General features: G+C 42.9%; 1 long non-coding RNA gene across 2 annotated transcripts in view; it reads right to left on the reverse strand.

Annotated features, from left to right (window-relative positions):
* Positions 1-18,354, reverse strand: part of LOC131276454 (uncharacterized) — a 51,423-nt gene extending 33,069 nt beyond the window's left edge. Inside the window, exons 1-5 of one of the 2 annotated variants that reach the window (XR_011647690.1) lie at positions 18,165-18,354; positions 17,175-17,342; positions 16,189-16,395; positions 10,530-10,657; positions 9,429-9,563 (exon numbers count right to left, since the gene is read on the reverse strand). This is a non-coding gene — a long non-coding RNA (uncharacterized lncRNA). Of the gene's footprint in view, positions 1-9,428; positions 9,564-10,529; positions 10,658-16,188; positions 16,396-17,174; positions 17,343-18,164 lie in introns of those variants that run through there. The other variant, XR_011647691.1, reaches the window with a different exon arrangement.
* Between the last annotated feature and the right edge of the window lie 6,576 nt (positions 18,355-24,930).

Raw genomic sequence — 24,930 nt, forward strand, 5'->3', positions numbered from 1 at the left:
CACTGCCTATGTTCTCGAGAGTCTCTTGCCCCTCTATTTGAGAAGATAACATGACTCCCCCAATTGGGATTTAATATTTTCTTGCTTATTGTGTGGGTCTCCACCCACTGAGATAACAGATAATGACAAGATGAGCACTTACACATTCCAGAGAAACCTGCCCCAGGTACAACCTCTCTTGTATGCCACTCCCATCCAATACCTACACCAGTAATCTTCCTCTGCCATATTTGCTAAAAGAATATCCCCAACATTGTGTTTTAAGCACAGATCTGCAAATCCCCAGAGTTCATCTGTTCCTTCCCTCAACCCCCCTCCCAACCCATGGATAGTCCAAATGCCCACTCTACCCGACTCACAGACCAGCACTGCTGATCTCTATATCATCACCGCACCACTGTCATCCTCATCCCCTGTACAACTACACCCTTCCACCTTATCCTAGTTACTGCCCTATGGGCATAGGCTCACAACCCCTATTCCCTCTGTGTCCCCTGGAGACACAGCTCCATGAGGCTGCTCAAACTGCCTAATTCAAATCAGTGAGGTCATGCAATATTTGCCCTTCAGTGCCTGGCCCACTTCACTTAACATGAGGTCTTCAAGATTCATCCAGGTTATCCTGTGTGTTAATGCTGCATTGCTTCTTATACCTCAGTAAAGTTCCATGGTATGTATACACCACTGTTTGCTTATCCATCCTTCTATTCATGTGCACTTGGGTTGCTTCCATCTTTTGACAATAGCGAATAATGCTGCTATGAACATTGGTGTTCATAGATCCGTTTGTGTCCCTGCTTTCAATTCTTCCTCTTATATACCCAGAAGTGGGATAGCTGGAGCACATGGCAGTTCTGTAGTTAGCTTGCTGAGGAAATGCCAAACTGTCCTCCACAAGGGCTCGACCATTCTCCACTCGCACCATCAGCTAATGAGGGATCCCTTTCCTCCACATGCACTCTAACTTATATTAAGGCAGTTTTCAGAAAAATGTATTTCACTTCTATTTGTATAGTGGGGAATCATACATGGATAATATTTATTTTTAAAATGAGCCAATTGAATTAATACATATTAACAAATCATTCAATTAATCCAAAACATACAATCAGTGGTATTTGGTATAATCACAAAGTTGTACATTCATCACTTCGATCATTATTAGAGCATTTCCATTATTTCAGTAGTAATAATATTAAACAAAAAAGACACCCTGTGCCAGCAACTACATAGCAACCATCTACCTACAATCTGCAGACACACAAACCACAGTCCCACAACAACCAGACACATGCAAGACATTCCCTTGCCTAATGGATATACATGGTAACAATCTCACAAATGCATGGAAGCCTGAAGAACTTCTGACACTAATTATACATTTGCCAGAACTTCCAACATACAGAGTCCCTTGTACAAAAAATATGAGTTTATATGGTTATGAGTCTCCAAAACAGAGTCAGGAGATCATCAGAGGGGTCACTCTTATGCATGCCTCAGCAGGGTCCCAGAGACAGCCAAAGTAGACACAACCCCAGGTATTGGTTCTTCTGAGGGCTCCAGAGACCTCGAGGTTCTATGGTCATGGCAATGAAGTTCAGTGCCATGTCTATTGGCCCTACTTTGGAGTTTGTGTTCCTGAGTGGGATGGAGTTGAACCTAAGTTTGGAAGCCAACCCTGTTACTTTTACTGGACCTGTGGTTGGCACTGGGGTTTGGAGTATGCTCAGGGGACCTGAATCCCTGGACTGTCCATGTGATAGCCAGGCCCTTAGCCTCAACAGACCTGCAGCTCCTACCCTCTATTTTAATGAACTAACACCAGCCAGCAAACAGGGAGGTGAAGAAGGTCAACCACCACACCAGGGAGCCAAGAGGGCCTACAACTGCAAGCAGGAGAATTGCATCCATCATCCATGTGGAATCTAAGCCCCATCTCAATATAGAGATGGAGTGGACATAACCATCCCAGGGTCCACAGGATGGAGGAATAGAGTATGCATGAGAGTGGACTTACTGATATTCTATTCTGGAATTGTTGTGATTAGTAATGGAGGAAAATGTAGCTTTAATGTGGAGGAAGTGGCCATCGTAGCTGCTGAGGGTAGAGAGAGGGAAGAAGAGATATTATGTGGGGGCAGTTTCACAACTTGGAGTTGTTCTGGGTGGTACTGCAGGGACAGTGGCTGGACATTGTAGGTCCTGCCATGGCCCACTGGGTGGACTGGGTTACAGTGTAAACTACTATGTAAACCACAGTTCATGTGGTGCAGCAGTGCTGCAAAATGTATTCACCAAGTGCAGTGAATGTGCTATGATGATGAAAGAGGTTGTTGATGTGGGAGGAGAGGGGTGAGGGGGTGTGGACTATATGGGGACCCCATATTTTTTTTATTTTTTATTTTTTATTTTTTTTATTTTTTTATTTTTTATTGACTTTGTAATAATATTACATTAAAAATATATATGTGAGGTCCCATTCAACCCCACCCCCCCCTCTCCCCCCCCCCCCCAACAACACTCATTCCCATCATCATGACACATCCATTGGATTTGGTAAGTACATCTTTGGGCACCTCTGCACCTCATATACATTGGTTCACATCATAGTCCATACTCTCCTCCATTCCATCCAGTGGGCCCTGTGAGGATTTACAATGTCCAGTGACTGCCTCTGAAGCACCATCCAGGGCAGCTCCATGTCCCAAAGACGCCTCCACCTCTCATCTCTTCCTGCCTTTCCCCATACCCTTCGTCCACTATGTCCACTTTTCCCATTCCAATGCCACCTCTTCTATGTGGACATTGGATTGGTTGTGTCCATTGCTCCTCTATGTCAAGAGGAGGCTCAGATTCCACCTGGATGCTGGATGCAATCCTCCCATTTTCAGTTGTAATCACTTTAGGCTCCATGGTGTGGTGGTTGTCCTTCTTCAACTCCATCTTAGCTGAGTGTGGTAAGTCCAATAAATCAGATTGTAGGTGCTGGAGTCTGTTGAGGCTCAGGATCTGGCTATCACATTGTCAGTCCAGAGATTCAAATCCCCTAAATATATCTTAAACCCCAACATTAACTGCACCTCCAGCACATTGGCATGAAAGTCTTATGAAGGGAGATCCCATCTGAGTCCAGATTCATCACACATAAACACCATTTCCAAAGAGGGGCCATCTGCCCTGGTAGTTAACCCCATCGGCCATGACCATAACTCCCATGGGTCTCTTTAGCCCTCAAAGGAACCAATATCTGGGGGTTGTATCTGCTTTATCTGTCTCTCTGACTCTGCTCAGTTGGGCATGAGGGCAAACCTTCTGCCAGCCTCCAGACTCTTTTTTAGAAACTCGTAGCCATATAAACTCATTTCTCCTTTCCATTTCCCCCTTACTTTAGGTCAAACAGCATTTTAAAGTCATGGTATTTTATGTAGACATGGATATTCTGCTGATCCGCATTGAACCTTCCATATAAGGTCATTTTCCAGTTGCATCATCAGATGGTAGTTGATAGTGGTCCCTCATTGCCAGGGAGGCTCATCCCCGGGTGTCATGTCCCACGCTGGGGGGAAGGCATTGCATTTACATGCTGAGTTTGGCTTCGAGACTGGCCACATTTGAGTAACATGAAGGCTGACAGGAGGAAATTCCCAGGCACAAAGTTGCTCTAGGCCTTGTTCTTATTTTGGGTTTATCAGCTCACAAGCATAGTCATTAGCATCAGGGCTCACTGTTGAACCCTCACTCCCTCCCGGGCCCCGCCACTGTACCTGGGAGACTGTCGCTGCTCCCCTAGGGACCACGACAGAGCACCACTGGCCAGGAACCCAGTACCCCCCCTGCTGTGGTTTTTAATTGTTGCCACTATGAGTATATCCAAACATTACCATGCACCCTGGACATATGTTCTGTACAGCTCCCTGTCAGCCATATATCACCTGTCATTGGTACCCCATACCAGTATCCCTCCATTGCCATTGTTGAAACACTCTGTGATCCAGAACTCCCCAAAATTTGAAGCCCAATATAATGTCATGGTCCCTTACTAGGGAATGGCATATAGCGATGAGTTTAAAGGATAGATAAAGAACTTGGATAAAGTTAGATAAAGAACTTAGATAAAGAATGTTGACTTGAAAAAATTCCACATCCTATCTTTTTCTCCCCCCCCCCCCTAATTATTCAGCTTTTCTTCACAGGAGTCCTAGACCACAGCAATGTATATATATAATATACAGCACTCCCACACATCCACCAGAAAACCTTTTCCCTTCCACAGTGATACTCTTACGCCCTATTCATATCATATTTACTTAAAGTGATGTACAGAGTCTGAGACATTAGCTTTCTAACAAGGTGACATCTGTGCTTACATTGTGGTGCATACTTTAGGATACACAGTTCTTTACATTTTTAGTTATCCTATGTTTTACATTATGGTTTACATTATCAGCCTGTCATCTCCTATATGTTATAGTGTAATATTACATGTTTTATATCCATCCTTGTGTACTCTCAAGAAACTCCTCTCTTACCCCCCATTTACTTTGGTTCCACACATTTAACGTCCATTTTCCCTTCCACCTTGGTGCCCTCAGTGATAGCCAACCTCCGTTTCCTGAGGAGCCACTTCCAGAGATAGATGGAATAGTGTTCAGGGCCTAACTTGCTCAACTGCCCCAATGCCCTGGGAGCCACCCTTTCTCTCGAGGGATACAGTTCCCTCTATTGGATGGCATTAGTCCTCCCCAGGATGTGGGTCCACCCCCACTCTCACTACTTGGGTTTCTACCCCATGGTGTCACCCACTCTGGCAGAATGAGCATTTAGACATTCCCCAGGAGCCCGTCCTGCATCAGACCCTCCCCTCCGAGCATTCTAAACAGGTAACCCTCTTTATTATATTTTGATATGATTTTCTCGGCATTTTACTCTCCACCAACACCTGACCCTCTCCTGTGTTCATATGCGCCCCCTCCCTCCCCCCACTTTTGGGCAACGTTACCCATCCGTCCCTCCCCAGCCACCCTCAAACCCGCAAAGCCCCAAGCAAAGGCAACCCCTTGCCCCCCTTTTATCTCTTCTTTGTGTTCATACTTACCACCATCTCGTCTTAAATTCGACCCCTGCAGACATCGGCTCATATCCTTACTCCACCCTCCGATTTCCTGTAAGCCTATTGTTCAGTCTCTTGCTATCTAGGGCAGCTTGTTTATTTCATATCATTGAGGTCATGTAGTATTTGTCCTTCAATGTCTGGGTTGCTTCACTCAACATAAGGTTCTCAAGATTCATCCATGTTATCACATGTGTTTGTAGTGTGTTTGTTCTTACAGCCGAGTAGTATTCCATTGTGTGTATAAACCACATTTTATTGATCCACTCATCTGTTGATGGGCATTTGGGTTGATTCCAACTTTTGGCAATAGTGAACAATGCTGCTATGAACATTGGTGTACATATATCGGTTTGTGTTCTTGTTTTCAGTTCTGCTGGGTATATACCCAGCAGTGGTATTGCTGGGTCATATGGCAAATCTATGGCTAGTTTTTTGAGAAACCGCCATACTGTCCTCCAGAATGGTTGGATCCTTCTGCATTCCCACCAGCAGTGGATGAGTGTTCCCCTTCCTTCACATCCTCTCCAGCACTTGTATTCTTCTGTTTTTTTCATAGCTGCCAATCTTATGGGTGTAAGATGGTATCTCATTGTAGTTTTGATTTGCATTTCCCTGATAGCTAGAGATTTGGAACATTTTTTCATGTGCTTTCTTGCCATTTGTATTTCTTCTTCGGAGAAGTGTCTGTTTAAGTCTTTTTCCCATTTTTTAAATGGGTTGTTTATCTTTTTATTTTCAAGATATAGGAGTTCTTTATATATGCAAGTTATAAGTTTCTTATCAGATATATGGTTGCCAAATATTTTCTCCCACTGTGTGGGCTCCCTTTTTACTTTCTTGACAAACTCCTTTGAGGTGCAGAAGGCTTTAATTTTGAGGAAGTCCCATTTATCTAGTAGTTCTTTTGCTGCTCGTGCTTTTGGTGAGATATTCATAAATCCATTTCCTATTACAAGGTCCTGTAGATGTTTCCCTACACTGCTTTCTAAGGTTTTTATGGTCTTGGCTCTTATATTTAGGTCTTTGATCCATCTTGAGTTGATCTTTGTATAAGGTGTGAGATGGTAATCCTCTTTCATTCTTCTACATATGGCTATCCAGTTCTCCAGACACCATTTGTTGAATAGGCCACTCTCTCCCAGTTGAGAGGGTTTGGTGGCTTTATCGAATATTATGTAGGGGACCCCATATTTTTTGAATGTAACTTTAAAAATATATTTATATAAACCCCACAATTCCCAGTAAAAAATAATCTTTAATACAAAAACACAATCTCTAAACATCCATGGACAAACAAGCACTTAGTAGTAAACATATCCTCATATCCCATAAAAAATACACCAAAACTCACAACACCCCAAAATCAATCCCATAGACTCTGACAACAACCAAATGCATTCATGATAAACTCAGATATTACCAAGTACTTAAGGAACAGTCAGTCCCCCAAATCCTGTGAACACATACCTAGGTACGATGCCACAGAACCTGAAGACGAAGAGCAACTTTTCCACATTCTCCTAAATCTCACACACGACAGCCCCTCTTTCACCCAAATGGACACAATCACCTCACACCCCAAATACAAACTCACACAAGCCTCCATCTTGACAAACTATGAACAGAATGTGCCCACAAGCCCCAATAATATGTTCACCTTCACAAACCCAGCCCCCCACAAAATCCAGTCACTCCTCTCCAAATTTGGTCCACACCAAAAAAAAAAAATCCCTGAACTCCCACCCAGGCAGTGTGAGCACGTATTTAATGCATATGCTCTGAATAGACACAGACCCAATTCACACCTCACAAAGAGACACTTATACGATATCTCACTTTACCCTCAAAATAAACAGAGCCACCCCAAAACACACATATGCAAAAGTTTCCAAAGTGGACCACTGTGCTGCTAGGCAGAATATTTGCTGTTCCTTTCTACAATGTCTTTGATGAGAAAATACTACAATCTCCTCCCTGTTCAACCCAGAGGTGGCCATTTGACTTGCTTTGTTCCATGAATACCCACAAATTACTAATGGCCAATCCTCCAATGAATGCATTAGAAGGGTAAACATAGCCTTGTGAATTAACACACACTCCAGAGTTCACCTGAGCTCCCTGCATTCTCCAAACCTGTAGAATCTACCTACAAACTCCCTGAATTTTCACATAAGTTGTCCACAGCCCTAGGACACCCAGCCCACAAGTCTTCATGTATATACAGAAGCCTCCAACACCACCCCACACATGTATTTACCATCTAAACTTCACTCTGACACACCCATGGTCCCACCTTTTGAATTCACATGTACCAGTGCAACTTATATACACAGAAACTCCCATCTCCATAAACACACCAACATTCACACAACCTGTAGAACACACATACACACTCAGAATGCATGGAGGGGTGGGCTGCTGTGAGAACCTCTTATATTTTTAAATGTAATATTATTCATAATATATGTATCTTCAAGAAAATACAATAAAAAATAATGCATATCAAGCAATGGCTACGAGCCTAAAAAGGGATGAGTTTTGTGGAGAGTTTCAAGGGCCACATATCTCTCTGCATCTGCACAGAAGGCCTCCAGTCTCTAGTAGATGGGAAAGTAGGTGGGAGACAGCCTAGATGGCAGCAACTGCAGAGATTGTCAGTTTACAGGGAGTCACTTTCTCCAGGCCTCACCCTTTCCCAGGAGGCTCATAATCCATTGCCTGATGGAAGCATGTGAGAAACGTCTGGATAACTCAGTTCAACTGAGGAAATGGCAGACTTCTTTTTTTTTTTTTAATTTTTTTATTTTTTATTGACTTTGTAATAATATTACATTAAAAATATATATGTGAGGTCCCATTCAACCCCACCCCCCCACCCCCCCTCTCCCCCCCCCAACAACACTCGTTCCCATCATCATGACATATCCATTGGATTTGGTAAGTACATCTTTGGGCACCTCTGCACCTCATATACATTGGTTCACATCATGGCCCATACTCTCCTCTATTCCATCAAGTAGGCCCTGTGAGGATTTACAATGTCCGGTGATTACCTCTGAAGCACCATCCAGGGCAGCTCCATGTCCCGAAGACGCCTCCACCTCTCATCTCTTCCTGCCTTTCCCCATACCCTTTGTCCATTATGTCCCCTTTTCCCAATCCAATGCCACCTCTTCTATGTGGACACTGGATTGGTTGTGTCCATTGCACCTTTATGTCAAGAGGAGGCTCAGATTCCACCTGGATGCTGGATGCAATCCTCCCATTTTCAGTTGTAATCACTCTAGGCTCCATGGTGTGGTGGTTGTCCTTCTTCACCTAGAAATGGCAGACTTCTAGAGCCACAGTCCACCTGGCCAGCTGAGACAGTTTTGGGGTCTATGTCAGAATTTGACTACTCCCTCTGCCCATCCCCATTTACCCTATCTTTTTATAGAGATTCTTTACTAACCATCTTGTTCAATAACCTCTGAATCCCAGATTGCATTTTAGAGATTCAAACAGATATATCCCATTTCTTCACTCAACAACTGTTTATGGAGCATCAATGTCATGGTAAAGATGCCTCATGCAGGTCTTACATAAAGTGCAGGAAACCAGATATAAACAAATATCTCTAGCCTGGACTCACATGCAAACTGATTTTCTGAAATGTACACTCAGCAATGAGATTTAGTGCTATAATCCTAGTGGACTCTGCAGATAGAAACTGTGGAATGAAAATAAGGTTGAGTGTTAACAAAAAACCTATGATTGAAAATGGAAGAGAAGAATTGAATGCTCAAGGAGAGAGTCAATTTCTTCACATAAAAATAGTTACCCTACACTGGAATCCTCTTCCTGGGGTATCTGTATCTGGGCACTGAGGTTCAAGATATTTTCCAGGTATACCACTCATCCATTGCCACAATAGTGCAGATAAACAAACTACTGCAAAGCTCAAGTGATTACAGCCATAGGTGTAGATTTCCCTCAGGTGTCTGAGGGTGGGGGTTTGCAGCTTGGCTCTTCTGAAAGTTCTCCTCTGATCTAAGCTCCTTCACATATCAGGGTTGACTAAAGAAAAGCAGTCTGGCCCACATCTCACCCTCAGGAGGAGAGCATGAGCACATGCACCTGTCACTGGCTGATGTGCAAGGGGAAATCCCAGAACCAGGTCCCAGAGGCAGAGCGGGAGGCACTGCATGTGACAAGGGGAAGGGCAAGGAGGCCTGGAGGGAAGCACTCTGTCATTTTGCCTTCTGCCACAGGTAGCTGTCAGTTCTAACTCACCAAGTTCAGAAGAGACTGTTACTGTATGTTCCTTCACTCTTACCCTGGGAGGCAGCTAAAAACACATTCTCAGGTCATTGAATCCTTATTCAGCAAACAATTCCTTCTGGCATCCTTTGTGCAAACACTGTGAAGGCTGATGTGCAGAATTCAGAGCTGAATGGGTCAGGTCCCAGTGCTAGAGGATTGAAGTCACATAGAGGGTTTTGTAATTAATTTTGTTTGGAATCAGAGTGGAGAGCATTAGGGGACTGGGCAGTTGTGTTCTACATAGTAAAAGTAAGAAGGAACATTTTTATGAGAACTCACAATATGCCAATCATAGCTCCTAAAAATCTTAATGTACTAACTACAATATTTACAGCTCTACAGAGCTAGCAGTGTTATCCTCATTACACAAATAAGTGACATCTGGCTCAGAGGGGGAAGACTATTGAAACAGTCGCAAAGGGCATGGAATCAACATGGGGGAACCAAATTTGAGCCAGGCTTTCTGGAAGCAGAGGCTCTGCTCTAGCCCTGACCCCAGGCTCCCTCTTGATTGTGTTCCCTGAAGCTGGGGAAGGGCAGGATGCAGAGAAGGCACCCACTACAGGAAGGACAGCTCAGGTTCCTCCCTGGAACAGAGCTACCTCCAACAATGCTGGCCTCCAAGGTCAGTACCTCTCCATCAAGGCCTTTTCCAGGTGACCCCTCTCAACAGGGGCAGCAGTTTCCTCACCTGGAGGATACACTGATCTCCCGCTGCTGCTTCCCCTTCTGCCATGGCTAGTTCATGCTAGGGCTGCCTCCAGCCACATCTGTCCCAATGTTTCAGCAGGCTTCTGAACTTTATGGTTTCTAGATGCCCAATGATGAGATACTGGGTTTGCTTTAATACCCATTTCTCATCTGGGGCCATCATATTAAGACATTTGCTGATGGAAGGATGGGCAAGCAGGGAACTTGGCCTGCAGCCAGAACCTAGACTCTTAAGCTCTGGGCTGATGATATTACAGGGCTTCCTGCTTGAGGAAGCAGCAGCCAGAAGGTGAGTCTGGGAAAAGGGGAGGTGTGGGTGTTAAGGTTAGGGTTGGGGGTCTTCTCATCCCTCACATGCTCTCTCCACCTGCTACTGCAGAGCCAAACCTTGTTGTGACCTCACCCCTGATGCCTGGCCTCTGTCAGGCCTTGTCTGGGCTCCATCCAACATGCTCTGCTTTCCCCATCTGCAGGTCCTCCACCTCCTTCCTTGGCTCTTGGAACACACCCTCCACCTTCAGTCCCACATTCCTGCAGCAGAAATCAGAAAGACTTCCTTTTAGGAGCAGTTTCCCAGTGGTGGCAAAATAACCTTCAGAGTCTCCTCAGACCTCACCAGTGTGTTACTGCAGGGCCCGTGTGACCCCATGCCCTGGTGTAGAATTTGAAGGGAACAGAGCCTGTCACCAGCCTTTGGAGAGTAGAAGAGTCTGGGGCATCAGGGAGCCTGGCCATAAGGGCCACTCAGTGAAGGCCTGAGATGGGAAGAGGAGGGAAGACATGTCCTGCCCCCAGGTTGAGGGCTGTTGCCTCCGGGCCTCAATCTTCACATCCAACATGGGGGCAGCAATGCCAGGATGGGGTTTGCAGCCCTCAGACCACGCTCCATCCTCCCAGGTCAAGGCACACCCTCAGTCTCTCCCCACATTGTATCTTTGTGGTTTTCATGTGGGGGTTTTAGATACCCCCAATCCCACAACTCGAAAATTTAGACGTACTTCCAATACATACAATCATCCCACTGTGGTAGATTGAATTAGGTCCTGCAATTTAGATCTGTGTTTAACCTTAATCCACTTTCCTGTGGCTGTCAACCCAGTGTTAACAGGATTCCCTCTGGTTTTCATTTTCAGGTCATGTGTGGCCCATCTAAAATTGTGGGTGGGTCCTGCTCCACATGGCTGTAGGCCTGAGGAAGAGAAGCAAGGAGTCACAGAAGCTAGGAAGGAAAGGATATCACCAACTGACCAGAGGCTGAGAAACAATCCAAGGAACTGCAAGGATTCCCAGAAGATGCACCAGAATGTTACAGGCTTTCAGAGGAAGCAAGTTTTCCCCACACTTTGACCTGGACTTCCAGTCTCAAACGAGGCACCAACATATGCTGTTTAAGCAAAACCATGGTGTGGGATTTGTGAGATCAGCTCAAGCACACTAAAATGTTCACTTCCATGTATAAACACACAACCCCACCATTCAATGAGATATATATACACATACTAAGTGCCCACAAGACATACTAATAACTCTCTACTGAAAGCTTCAATAGCATACTACTGGGAAATGTACATCCAAATCACTGTGACCCAAAGTACACACTCATTACACTTAAAATGTACCACAGGACTCAACTGTACCCACAATTCCCCTATACAATACGAATATGAAAAAATACCACCCTGTATCACCAAATACTCATTCAGCTCTTAGTCCCTACACTTGCTAATGATCATCAACATATCTCCAGCATCTTCCAGAATAGGCACATGAAACCCAACAATCCTTCCATCTGAACATATACATCTGCCAGCTTCATACATTATTATACAGTTTCCCTTCAACACCAAAATATCTATGCACAACTCCTGAAAGTCACCCAAACATACATCACCACTCAACGTACCCTGAGTACATTTCAATGATCCCACACATCCAACCAATATACAGAAGATACAGAGTCCCTACCAACTAATGTACTGACATGTTCCCTAGCATTGCCCATATGCATATGCAGAGGCAATTCCAAACTTAAACACACAAAATTCCCAAAGAATCATGGGGAAAGCACACACAGCATATAATGTTTCCATAGCCTCAAACTGCAAATACATAACACCAATTCCTTGATATACATGCACTGCATCTCACAGGATCCAAGAACCCAAAGCCTCAGGCTCACTGAAAAAATAGTCAGGTCCTCCACTTAACCCCAAATATTCACACAGACACCACTGATTCACAGATTTCAAGGTATCTATCACATTCCAACCAACCTATGAAATGCAAATACGAGTGTCAAACTTTCAATTCATGTGAACACACTTCCAAAAGACATACACAATAGAGCTCACACTCCCTGAATTTCTACAGTCCATGAGGCCCAGCATTACATGTATAGAATATCACATTTTCAGATACACAATCAACCTCTTCTCTGCATACCCACAATCAGGTACAAAACATCCTTCTATCCTCAAATACACTAACTCACCTGCTAACAACCCCACGAAACACACTTCCACCTGGAGGAACTCAGTTCCTGGATACAATCATAAAAGTAGTTAAAACCCCAGTTATGAATGTAGTGGTATATAGCCAGGTTTAACACTGTGAACCAACTCTCTCTAAAATAATTCTGTGTGTGTATATATATAAATATAGAGAATACATTTCAATCATTTAATAGCATACAGCACGTGCAGCACAAATTTTACAAGTAGTTAGAAAACACACATTATCTTTTGTAAATTGCATTTAGTCAATTGACTCTCACATACTTTTGTCCATTTTTGCCCAAATCTTATATCTATTATATATAACCTGTGCTTGAAAATCCATCACAATTGACACCAGACCTTGAAAAACTGTTTATTTATTCCATGAAGCAAAGACTCTCACATTCATGATAAAATAATGGTTTCCTCAGGAACACTGGTTAATATTTCTACCTTAAAAATAATATAGTGAAATATCCAAGATATGCTGGATTTGCACTTAATGTTTAGTGTTCCCTCTTTCCTCAATAGAAGGTATTTTATATACTGAAATATTTTCCCTCATTTTTTGTATTATCACAATGTAAATGCAGCCAGTCTGGTCTTCAGTGCTCCTCCCTCCCATGGTACAGATGCTCCCCCCACAGTGGAAGGGACAAGTGAGGGCAGAGCCACAGCCTTAGGGAGCAGCTCCTGATTCACATGAGCAACCACAGTCCTGAGCCCAGAGACACCACTAGAAAGTCACGAGTTGGCACACTCTTCACCTTTATTTTTTATACAACTGACGTAGAAAAGCAGGTGGAAGTGGTGGGACTAGCGTGATGGGACAACCCCTGCCACCCAGACCCTGGGGTTCACAGTTATGGACTCACCCTCCTCCCTGTGCACATGCATTTCCCTTCTGGAACCAGTTCCCAACTGACATCAGAGGCGGTTGGAGCACCAGAGAACATATGACAGAGACCTGCCCCACAGCCACGTGCCCAAGCACCAATCTGCCAGGTCCTGGAGGGACCAGGTCCTGGGAGGGACATGGAGAAGAGGCAGGAGGTGGAGCCTCAAGGCTCTGTGAGGCGTGTTCAGGCCATGCCTCTTCTCCAGGAACCCGAGCAGCCATCCCTGGCTCTGGGAGAAAGCATGTGGGAAAGGACCACCCACGATTTTTAGACTCACAGATGTGGAGGACAATCCCGTGCACCGAGATACGGTCCTCCGTGAAGTGTTGTAGAAGAGATCTAGCCTAGGGCCATGTCCTCAGATTGGAAGGATTGCTTATGCAAGCCTTGGCTGCATTTGTTTTCTTCTGGCTCATGGCTTTCAAAGAATATGCCCTTTTTCCTATTCAGAGGCAGGGTTCCTTATAGAACAATCCTGGCAAAGTATTTGGGATCTGGAAACTCCTTCAAAGTTATGCTTCCTCTGAACTCCATTGCAGGTTGTAATCTAGGACTTTTCCCATATTAGAATATTTTTTAGTGAGTTATTTAATATGCACAGTAAATGTGGACTCAGTAAGATTTTGTCTGAAGGTTATTTTTTTGATAGCTTTCATAGGACATTTGGTAATCTGAGTCCAGAAACTAGTTCATGGCTTTCTTGAGTCCTTAAACTTGAGGCAAAATTCTTAGCAGGCTTCTTAGCAATGAAGTGGAATAAAAATCCAGACTTTGTAATACTTCCTGTGACTGTTTTTTGATTCAGTAGAAATGTAAAAATCATGGGTTTTGGTGGAGCACAGATACAAATTCAGTTGTCTTTACTGTAGGTTCAGTGGTTTCTTTTTCTTTATGGGGTAACCATTAAAAACGTAATGGGTTACACTTCTTATGTAGCATTGCCAGATGAAATAGAGGACACCTAGTTAAACTTAAATCTCATAAAAACAATGTGTATTAGCATATTTGGCATATACAATTTGAGACATGCTTATGCTAGAATATAGTTCATTGTTTACTGAATTTCAAAATTTACTGGGGTTTATTATTTTATTTGCTAAAACTGGGAACATTATTCTTAGGGATATTTTAAAGGTTTTATTAATTGAAGAACTTCTCCTTGTAGCATATGCTAAGGAAAGAAGAGTTGAAAACAAGCTACCAGCTGAAAGACAGTAATTGTAGTAAAACTGACACTAGATAACAAATATATACTTTTGTATAAACTGTTTAAAATCAGAAATAAACATAAAATTTTTATAATGAATTTACATCATGTTTGCTTTTAGTTGCATGATATTTTCCTGGAAAGATGCAAAAGGAGCAAAAACATTAGTGTCCACTGCTGATATGGACTGGGATGCCAGGGGAAGTTGGTGGGTGGAAGACTTCTCACTACATTTTCCATTGTGCAAAATTTGACTTTCACACCGTGCAAAGTTTACCTGTTAAAAGCAATCAAAATCATTGAAATGTAAATTTTAAACATGTAACAACCAATTAATGAGAAAAAAGCATTGATTTTTCCTGTAAGCCTGGAGTTCTTTGATGTGGAGGGGCTTTCCAGCACAAGCCAATGTTTATTTATAAATAATTTAAGTATAGAACCTAGGAAGAAGTCTTTGTGCTATGAATTAGGGAGAATCAATAAATTGCTCTAACAAAGTCCCTAATAATTGTGCTGTCCCAGTATACTTTGAAGGGACCACCTGCAATTTCCCCTGTCAGAGTCCTGGATGAAGTTCTACCCTCCCCCACTTCAAGCCCACCTGCCCTCTGCCCCTCCCCCCTGTAGAATGTCTGAGTGCTCCATTCTAGTCCTGTTGAGATTCAAACTTCTCCACCCTTTCCATGAATTTCTGGGAATCTGTTGGCAGCGGTTCACTCTCAGGGTGTAGAATTGAATCTTTGCTAGAAGTTGTCAGATAGTGGTGGTCAGTGTCCAAGTGTACTGAGGTGACTTCAAAAGGTAAGCACTTAGGATAAGGTGGTGTGTTATCAGGGTCCTTGATATCCTTCAAATCCCTAGAAATTCACATTTGACCCATCTTCTTGGAACAAGATTTGAGATGAATCTCGAGGAAGGAGAAATCACTGGACTCCACCAAGAACCTCTCACCTGGAAATTGGTGAGATAGGTTGGAAAGCCAAGACTTAGAGTTGAGGAAGGGGTCTCCTTAGATATGTGAGAGGGCTACAATAGGTATGAGAAAGTTTGGTTGCAGGAAGAGTATCTCTCTAGAAAAAAGCCACATAACAAGTGTATTAAATGGTAGCTGGTTTATGTTGTGTGGTAGTGTAGAGAGGCTTGTCTCCACCCTTTGTCATTACTTCAGGCACCTGGGAACTTATGATTTTACTGGAAGAATATGACCTGGAGTAAATGAGATCCCATGGGGACAGTTAGAATCAATGGTCTAATGTAAAAAAACTTTTTGGTAGAGTTCATCGTGGCCAAGTCAGCAGTGAAATAGCCTGTCTGTGAGGCAGCCTGGAAGTTACTCTAATGGTCCCAGCCCAGAGCCTCTAAGCTCCTACCAGCCCAGAGGCCTTGTGCTTTCACTCCTTGATTCAATGTTTCCAGGGCACTTGTGGTAACACTTCAGCTAGTTTTAGAGATTGGGTTTACCTGGATTTTATGACTCTTTCTTAAACTGTGTAAACTCAGATGCTCAACCAATTCATCTTCTCTAATTCCTCACGGTGAGCCTTCAGCTCTTCATTTTAAAGTTGAGGTGAAGATGTTGCTCATAGTCCATGAATACTTCATGGTCATGGAATGGATAGTGACTGCTATTTGTTTTCAGTAAAACACTCAATGAAGGGTGGTTCCTTTCTGAAGAGGGGAAGGAGAAGAGATACAATTAGGTATATGTTACTCTATCACTAATAGTACTAGAAGTAATAGTAGTATGGGTAACAGTCTGAAGAGATGATGCAGAACATAATCTTAAGAATTTACCACCTTCATGATGCCTTTGTGCTGCCTAGAACTTACCCAAAAGAACATCCCTTATCTGCTCATGAGCATGCTGAGGGGTATTTTTTCCAAAGAATTCCTTGACACCAGCTCTTTGGTCAAGAGGCTGACTGAATGCCTTCACCAAATATTGAGTCTGGCTGAATTTCTGGTAGCAATTTCCTCAAAGAGGGGCTGTCCTGATAGCATGTGCTTCTTTCTCCTTAGCACTCAAAGGTCTGGGAGGCTCACTGAATGGGAGCAAGTTCGCTTATGGGAAAACCCTGATCTGGAGTTCTATAACCTAAAATCACTAGAGGGACAGGTGCTATTCTGAATTTCCTCCACCTAGGTGCCTGCTTACTTTTTGAAATTCATAGCTCTGATTCTCTTGATGTATGCATGGCCATTCCAACAGAACAGCATGCCTGTGCCAGCACCACAAAGGAGAAACACGTCTCTCAGTAAGAAGGTGATTTATTGCAAATGCACAAGCAAGAAACTGGGAGAATCTTCCCAAAACCAGTTCAAACTGAGAATGGGAACTTGAATTTGTGTAGGGAAAAAACCAGGGGGAGAGATGAAAAGAAAAGCAAGTCCAAAACAAGAAACAAGTGATGACTTTAGACCTTCCAGGGGTCTTGTGAGGAGGGTACCTGCAAATTTCCAGTCTGTGTCATCTCAAGCACGTTAAACTCATAACTGTTGTTCCAGTTTCAGTGATTTATCAGTGACAGTTTAGATTCAGATATTGATGCTTCTGATGCTATTCTCTGGTATTGCCTTCAGTTGATATTTTAAACTGGGAAGGTCTGGTTGATGTCCTTTTGGGAGATAAGAAAAAAGAGTAACTATTAGATTGGATTAAGATAAAACTATCTTAGTTATGTTTGGGTAGATACAGAGCTGTGTAGGTGAAGAAATTTTTAATAAGCATTTTTCCCAGCTCTCAATTTCCCAATGAGTAAAGGACAGCTCCTGAGAGCCTCAAGAGTGTTGCCTTTTTGGTCTCTAAATCCACCCATTTCCCTGTCTCTACAGCATCTCCAGTGCTGGGACCAGACAAGACCATGAACTCTGGAGTCTCCCTGTATGCCTGGCACTGCCCTGCCAATCCCTTCACCCATTCCTGGCCCACCACCCCCACCTCCCTGGGGGTAGCACCTACCCCCATCTTTCCTTCCTGGCAGCTCTCTGCCACTGCCTGCATTGCCCAGGCCACATTGGTGACAGGAAAGGGGGGCCTTGTCCCCACTGGGACTGGAGGTGAGAAGATCATTATTCAAATCAGAAAACTAGGGGGACCAGCAGAGCCCCCTCCTACTCAGCCCTTTATCCTTCCTCAGATGCCCCACATTTCAAGTGACCCAAGGATCCTCTGTGGGGGTGCTCAGCTTGCCCCTCCTGGGATCTTGAGGGCCTCTGCTCTGGAGCCCTTGATCCCAGCCTCAGCTGTGGGGTGCATCCAGTCTGCTGAGGGAGGCTGGATCCCAGGCCTTCCTCCTCAGTCTCCACCACCAGCTGCCCAGTTGGCTCCCAGTATTCCTCCAGGGAATGCTTTCATCAGGCCACAGGGGGCCTCCATGGACAGAGGTCCTCCCTCCACCCAGTCCAAGGATGACTCCTGTAAGCCCAAGATTGTTTACCAAAACTTCTGGTGTTGGCAGTGCTTCAAGTCCCTGGCCCAGAGGCACATTCGCCTAAGTGCTGATGCTGAAGCTCTTCCTTGCTTTCTTGAGTGAGTGGCTTCCTTTTGGAGACACATTTGTCTGTTTTGCACCATTCAGATAGAGAGGACTAGGGGATGGATACCCCAGTTTAATGTCTCCAGAATTTCTTGATAGTAGGCCATGAGGAGAGATGATATATTTCTGGTTTATGAGTGATTTTCAGGTGTTTTATCTCAATTAATACCTCCCTAACTTGCATATATAAAGAACTCCTATATCTTGAAAATAAAAAGATAAGCAACCCATTTAAAAAATGGGAAAAAGATTTAAATAGACACTTTTCCAAAGAAGAAAAATAAATGGCTGAAAAGCACAAGAAAAAAATGCTCCAAATGTCTAGTTATCAGGGAAATGAAAATCAAAACTACAATGAGATACCATTTTACTCCCATAAGATTGGCAGCTATGAAAAAAACAGAAGACTACAAATGCTGGAGAGGATGTGGAGGAATGGGAACACTCATCCACTGCTGGTGGGAATGCAGAAGGATCCAACCATTCTGGAGGACAGTTTGGTGGTTTCTCAAAAAACTAACCATGATTTGCCATATGACCCAGCAATTCCACTCTTGGGTATATATCCAGTAGAAATGAAAACAAGGACACAAACCGATATATGCACACCAAAGTTCATAGCAGCATTGTTCACTATCGCCACAGTTGGAATCAACCCAAATGCACATCAACAGATGAATGGATAAATTCTGGTACATAGATACAATGGAATACTACTCAGCTTTAAGAACAAATACACTACAAACACACATGATAACATGGACGAATCTTGAGAAACTTATGTTGAGTGAAGCAACCCAGGCATTGAAGGACAAATACTACATGACCTCAATGATATGAAATAAGTAAACCAAGCTGCATTAGAGAGCTTGAGACTGGATGATAGGCTTACAGGAAATTGGGGGGTGGGGTAGAGGAAGGATGTAAGCTGAAACCTACATGAGTGAACTCTATGATAAGCTGGAGGTAAGAATTTCTACAAAGAAGGGATAAAATGGGGGCATAGGGTTACCTTTGGATGGGGCTTTGCAGGCTTAAGAGGGGCTAGGGATGGGAGGATGGGTAATATTGCCCAAGAAATTGGGGGGAGGGTAAGGAAACATACGAACATAGGAGATTCTCAGGTATTTGGTTGAGAGGATAATGCTGAGAAAACCTTTTCAAAAATATAATAAGGAAAGTTACCTGTTTAAGTTGCTTAAAGGGGATAATCTGATGAAGGACAGGCTCCTAGGGAATATGTGAATGCTCATTTTGCTATAGTGGGTTATATCATTGGATAGAGACCCAAATAATGAGAGTGAAAGTATACCCACATCCTGGGGAGGACTGATGCCATCAAATAGAGGGAACTGTATCTCTCCAGAGAAATGGTGGTGCCCAGGGCTTAGGGCAGTTGAGCATGTCAAGCCCTCAACAGTGTTGCAAGTATCTCTAAACATGGGCCTTCAAGCAATGAAGATTGCCTGTCACTATGGGCCTTAAGAGGAGGGGGGAAGAGGTATTGAATAGATGGAACCAATGTAACTGTGTGGGCAATAGAAGTGTTTCACAAGAGTATGCAAGGATGGATATAAGACATGTAAAATTACACCAAAAATGTATAGGGGCTGATAGGCTAAAGTGTAAATAATAATGTAAAAAATAAGATACCTAAAAATTTAGAGAATTGTATAGAATAAAATATAAACCACAATGTAAACACAAATGTTCCCTTGTTTGAAAGCTATTGTCTCAATATCTGTACATCAGTTTCAGTATATATAGTATGAATATGTAAAAAGATTATTTCTGTGGAAGGGAAAAGGTTTTATGTTGGATATGTGGGAGTACTGTATATGGTATATATGAATTACTGCGATCTAAAACTCTTGTGAAGATAAGCTTAATAATTAGATAACAGAAAAGAAAAAGATAGGACAGACACACCGAGGAAAAGACGGAAGTAGTTGCCTTGTCAAGTTGCATACAGGGCAACACTTATTGCAGTGATGGTAGGCAAAACATCAAAAACAAAGCTTTTGCATTTTTAAATTTTTTGATACCCCAATTTGTTTTTACCTTAATTTTTCCAAGTTAATATGTATTCTATATCTAACCTTTAAACTCATCACTATATTCCATTTTACTTATAAGGGAACCTGACATTATATTGGGCTTCACTTTTCAAGAAGTTTTGGATCACAGAGAGGTTCAACAATGGCAGTGGAGGAATACTGGTGTGGGATGTTATTGACAGGGGACACATGGTTGGCAGGGAATTCTAGAGGGCATATATCCAGGGTACACAAAACGGTCTGGATATTTTCATAGTGGATACAATTAAAAACAACTGAGGGAGTCCTGAGTTTCTAGCCAGGGGAGCTCTATCACAGTCCCTAAAGGAACAGCAACAATCCCCCAAGTGAATGGCAAAGACCAAAAAAGAAGGAAGGTCCAACAATTAGCCCTTAATACTAATGAATATGCTTGTATGTGCACCTGAAATAAGAGCAAGGCCTAGAGCTGCAGGGTGCCTAAGGGCTACCTCCTGAGAGCCTCCATGTTGTTCAAAGGTGGTCAGTCTTGAAGCCAAACTCAGCATGTAAATACATTGCCTTCACCTCAGCGTGGGACATGTCTCCCAGGGATGAGCTTCCCTGGCACTGAGGGATTACTATCACGTACAAGCTGATGATGTAACTAGAAAATGACCCTGAATACAAGGGTCAACTTGGACCAGCAGAATATCTCAGCCTATATATAATACCAGGAGTTAAAAATGCTTTTTGACCTGAATCAATGGGGAAATGGAAAGGACAAATGAGTTTATATGGTTGTGAGTCTCCAAAAAAGAGCTGGGAGGTTACCAGAGGGGTTGCCCTTATGCACACCTCAGCAGAGTCCCAGATACTGATAAAGTAGATACAACCCCAGGTATTGGTTCTTCTGAGGGCTACAGAGACCCACAGGTTCTATGGTCATGGCACATGGAGTTCAGTGCCATGTCAGTTGGCCCTTTTTTGGAGTTGGTGTTTCTGTGTGATGGAGCTGGACTCAGATGTGATCTTTTTTCACAAGTCTTTCCTGTTATGTTTACCAGAACTGTAGTTGATGCTGGGGCTTAATATATACCCAGAAGACCTGAATCTCTGGACTGACCATATGATAGCCAGGCCCTGAGCCTCAACAGATTTCAGCTTCTACACTCTGGTTTATTGGACTTACCCCACTCAGCCAAAATGGAGTTGAAGAAGGTCAACCACCACACCATGGAGTCAAGAGTGCCTACAACTGAAAGCAGGAGGATTGCATCCAGCATCCATGTGGAATCTAAGCCCCCTCTTGATATAGATGTGGAATGGACACAACCAAACCAAGGTCCACAGGATGGGAATAGAATATGGATTAAAGTGGACTTACTGATATTCTTTTCATGAACTATTGTGATTAGGAATCGAAGAAAATGTGGCATTGGTGTGGAGAAAGTGGCCATGGTGGCTGCTAGGTGTGGGGAATGGAGGAAGAGATGAGATGTGGAGGCATTTTCAGGACTTGAAGTTGTCCTGGGTGGTGCTCCAGGGAAAATTACCAGACATTGTATGTCCTCCCATGGCCCACTGGATGAAACGTGGGAGACTGTGGGCTATGATGTGGCCCATTGACCATGAGGTGCAGCCATGCTCAGAGAAGTACTCACCAAATGCAATGAATGTCTCATGATGATGGAGAAGATTGTTGCTGTGGGGGGAGGAGTGGGGTGAAGGGGTGGGATGTATATGTGGACCTCATATTTTCTGAATGTAATTAAAAAATAAATTTTAAAAATAGGGGAAAAAAGAAAAAGGACATAGACACTGAGGAAAAGATGGAAGAAGTTGCCTTGACAATTTGCATACAGTGCAACACTTACTGCAGTGATGGAAGGCAAAACATCAAAAACAAAGCTTTTGCATTTTTAATTTTTTTGATACCCCAATTTATTTTTACTTTAATATTTCTAAATTAATATATATTCTATATCTAAACTTTAAACTCATCATTATATTCCATTTTACTATTAATGGAATGTGGCAATATATTAGGCTTCATTTTTTAAGAAGTTTTGGATCACAAAGAGGTTCAACCATGGCAGGGCAGGAATACTGGTGTGGGATGTTATTGACAGGGGATACATGGTTGGCAAGGAGTTCTAGAGGGCATATATCCAGGGTACATAAAAATGGATATTTTCATAGTGGTTACACAGCAGCACTCCCTCAAATGCAACCTCAAAGACCAAAATAGAAGGATGGTCCAATAATGAGTCCTTAATACTAATGACTATGCTTGTGAGCCTGTGCACCTGAAATAAGAAATAGGCCTAGAGCTGCAGGGTGCCCAAGAGTTACCTCCTGAGAGCCTCTGTGTTGCTCAAATATGGCCAGTCTCGAAGCCAAACTCAGCATGTAAATGCATTTCCTTCCCCCCAGTGTGGGACATGACTCCTAGGGATGAGCCTCCCTGGCACTGAGGGATTACTACCAAGTACTGGCTGATGATTTAACTAGAAAATGACCTTGAATAAATGGGTCAACTCAGACCAGCAGAATATCTCAGCCTACATATAATACCAGGAGTTAAAAATGCTTTTTGACCTTGAATAAAAGGGGAAATGGAAAGGATGAATGAGCTTATATGGCTATGGGTCTCCAAAAAAGAGCCGGGTGGTTATCAGAGGGGTCACACTTATGCATACCTCAGCATAGTCCCAGAGACAGATAAAGTAGATACAAGCCCAGGTATTGGTTCTTCTGAGGGCAACAGAGACCCACAGGTTTTATGGTCATGGCAGATGGAGTTCAGTGCCACGTCAGTTGGCCCTACTTTGGAATATGTGTTCCTGTGTGATGGAGCTGGACTGAGATGTGATCTTGGTTCACAAGCCTCTCCTGTTACCTTTATTGGACCTGTGGTTGGCACTGGGGTTTAGTTGTACTCAGGGGACCTGAATCTCTGGACTGCCCATGTGACAGCCAGGACTTGAGCCTCAACAGACTTACAATTCCTACACTCTGGTTTATTGGACTTACCCCACTCAGCTAACATGGAGGTGAAGAAGGTCAACCACCACACCAGGGAGCCAAGAGTGCCTACAACTACATGAAGGAGAATTACATCCATCATTCATGTGGAATTTAAGCCCTTTCCCAATATAGAGGGGGAGAGGACATAACCATTCCAGGGCCCACAGGATGGAGGAATAGAGTATGGATTAGAGTGGACTTACTGATATTCTACTCATGAACTATTGTGATTAATAATCGAAGAAAATGTGGCATTGGTGTGGAGAAAGTGGCCATGGTGGCTGCTGGGGGTAGGGAGTGTGAGGAAGAGATATGATATGGGGTATTTTGGAGACTTGGAGTTGTCCTGGGTGGTGCTGCTGGGACAGTTACTGGACATTGTATGGCCTCCCGTGGCCCACTGGGTGGACTGTGGGAGAGTGTAGGCTATGGTGTGGACCACTGACCATGAGGTGAAGCAGTGCTCAGAGATGTATTCACCAAGTGCAATGAATGTCTCATGATGATGGAGGAGATTGTTGTTATGGGGTGAGGAGTGGGATGAGGGGGATGGGGTATATGGGGACCTCATAGTTTTTGAATGTAACATTTAAAAAAGACAGAAAAAATTAAGTAAATATAAAAAAATAAGCTAAAGTCAACCATATGCTTCACAAAAAAAAAAAGAAATAGCAATTTTCCAAAGAGTACCCTCACATCCAATGACTCTTGTGTCTAATAATCCCTCTCCCCATATCAATAATCACTAGGTTGACTTAAAATAATTAAAATATACAGCACTGTGTAATGTAGTTTTGCCTATTTTGGAACTTTAAATCTGAGTTGTTGCCAGAGCTGTATTTTGTTTATTTTGTTTTCATACATTCTGCTGTACAATTATAGCACACTTTGTGTATCAAGTCTTCTGTTGATGGACATTTGCCTTGCTTCTGTTTCTGATCACTGCCAATAAGTCTGCAATAAACATTGTGATCCATGTCATACACACAAAAAACTTATGAGATACAGCAAAGGCATCTTGAGAGGGAAATTTATAACACTAAACACTTATATTAAAAGAGAAAAAAGAGCTAAATGCAAAGATTTAACTGAGCAACAAGAGAAACTAGAAAAAGAACAACAAACCAATCCTCAAAGCAAGCAGAAGAAATAACAATGATTGAAGTAGAAATAAATGAAATTGAAAAGAACAAAGAACTTTAGAGAAAATCAAAATCAAAAGCTGGTTCTTTGAGAAGATAGGTAAAATTTACAAACCCCTACTGAGATTAACAGAGAAAAAAAAGAGGCAAATAAATACAATCTGAAAAAAAGGGAAGAACTATGACTGACCCCACAGAAATAAAAAGGATCCTAAGAGGATATTATGAGAAACAGTATTTCAACAAACTATACAACCTAGATGAAATGGGCAAATTCCTAGAAATGCACAAACAACTTACACTGACACTATAAGAAATGCAAGAACTTAACAAACTGCTCACACTAAAGACACTGAATCCATCATCAAAAATGTCCCATCAAAAAAAAGTCTAGAATCCAATGGCTTTACAGGTGAATTCTACCAAACATTTCAAAAAGAATTAACACCAATCCTGTTCAAATTCTTTCAAAAAATTGAA

Source organism: Dasypus novemcinctus, chromosome 28 (genome assembly GCF_030445035.2).
Source record: "Dasypus novemcinctus isolate mDasNov1 chromosome 28, mDasNov1.1.hap2, whole genome shotgun sequence".
Taxonomy (NCBI): domain Eukaryota; kingdom Metazoa; phylum Chordata; class Mammalia; order Cingulata; family Dasypodidae; genus Dasypus; species Dasypus novemcinctus.